This window comes from Triticum dicoccoides, chromosome 7B (genome assembly GCF_002162155.2).
Source record: "Triticum dicoccoides isolate Atlit2015 ecotype Zavitan chromosome 7B, WEW_v2.0, whole genome shotgun sequence".
NCBI lineage: Eukaryota > Viridiplantae > Streptophyta > Magnoliopsida > Poales > Poaceae > Triticum > Triticum dicoccoides.
The window spans coordinates 21,003,821-21,005,453 of record NC_041393.1 but is presented as its reverse complement, the minus strand read 5'-3'; positions in this window follow the sequence as shown (position 1 = coordinate 21,005,453).

The window sequence follows — 1,633 nt, the reverse complement described above, 5'->3', positions numbered from 1 at the left end:
CAAGCCATAATAAATCGAGGCCAAAACATCAGCGAGGCGGTGGGGACGGCTGCATGCGAATTCCGATCTGGACAATGTGTTGCGCAGAGGGTACTATGACACTGGACGTCGGTCGACCAACGACTTCCGCAACATGGCTTAGAGGTGCTACTGGAATTCGTCGTCCATCGCCGCGCATCGCGGCTTCTCCTCCGTTGAGCCCTTTGCGAGCTTGGCCCAATTGATATTGTCATCGTCGACCAACTCCTCCTTCACGGCAGACGAGAAGCGATGGACAAAGACGGGCCAAGCGATGGGATGGTTTGGATCCGGTTCTCCCCCGGACCATCATCCTAGCGTGGTGGACGCTGGGCCAAGCGGGCACCATGGCTGGTATCTGGCACTCCTTCTCCGCCCCCATCATCTTCTTGCCCAATGGCATCAGCTGATGGAGTTGTGGTTTTTGACGGCGTTGGGAGAAGGTGGAGTGGGTGGATGGGGTTTTGGGATCGAGGGGGAAACCGGACGATTTAAAAGCCGTAGTAGGCTTCTCGGACGACGCATCGGCCGGTTCGGCTTCAATGCTGGTAGGTGGCTAGCCGCCGAGTCATCACATTAACACCGTCTCGGTGGCGCCGAGACGGTTCGACAACGAGGTTTGATTGTCACATGCGATGTGACGGACGTCCGAACTCCCGAAGACTGCCCTTCAGTTTAAGCCGACCTAGGGAATTTTGAACATGGGACCGGTCCAGCCCAAAATGAAAATCTGCATTGGTGGCTTAAAATGTTCGGATCACCATGTCTGGACTTGTTGATCCGTGTTGGAGATGCTTTAGTCAACCAAGATCATCATGTCCCTCTTTACTTCACATGAAGTCAAACTTCGCAAAGTTTGACCAACTTTATAAAAAAATCAACATTCATAATACGAAATTAATATCATTTCCATTTGATTCTTCATGAACTTAATTTTCACAATGTATTACTTTAGTGTTGTTGATGTTAATTTTTTTTACATAAATATGATTAAACTTTACGAAGTTTAACTTGAGACACAAATCTTATATACGAGGTAAAAAGGACCGTGGGGAGAACCAGTGATTGTCCTTGTGCTAAACTGATAGGGACATCTTTTTTGATGGTCAGGACAGGTTCTAGGTGGCCAATAGTACCATTTCGTAGCTGCAGAGGTCGTTGGTCCTGATCTAATAACACGATCCTGAATTTACGGACCATTTTTGCTGTCGCTTGCACTTGATTAGTTTCTCAACGGGCTGTCACGATTCCTGACCGATACCTGGTAGAGCTTACACTAAAGCCGACAACGAAACTCCAAAAAGGTAGCACACTTTTCTCTTCTGAACCACTCATCTGCGTCGACTCGCCGGACTGGAGAGGCTTCGTGCCGAAAGGTCGTTGATAGTGATCCAATCAGGTATCAATCAGCAGCAGGCACGCCGTCTCCTGCTCTCCTGCAATTTACAAGTACGTACTTTAGAAATAAAAATTTGAATTACAGTGCAGTGCCATCCAGGCCGTCCAATGATCGATCATCGCATCACTATCGCCTGATCGCATCACCGGCCAGCAGATTCTACTCGCTCCGTTCTTTCTTATAAGACCTTTTGGACAATTGTTTTAAGCACTGAAT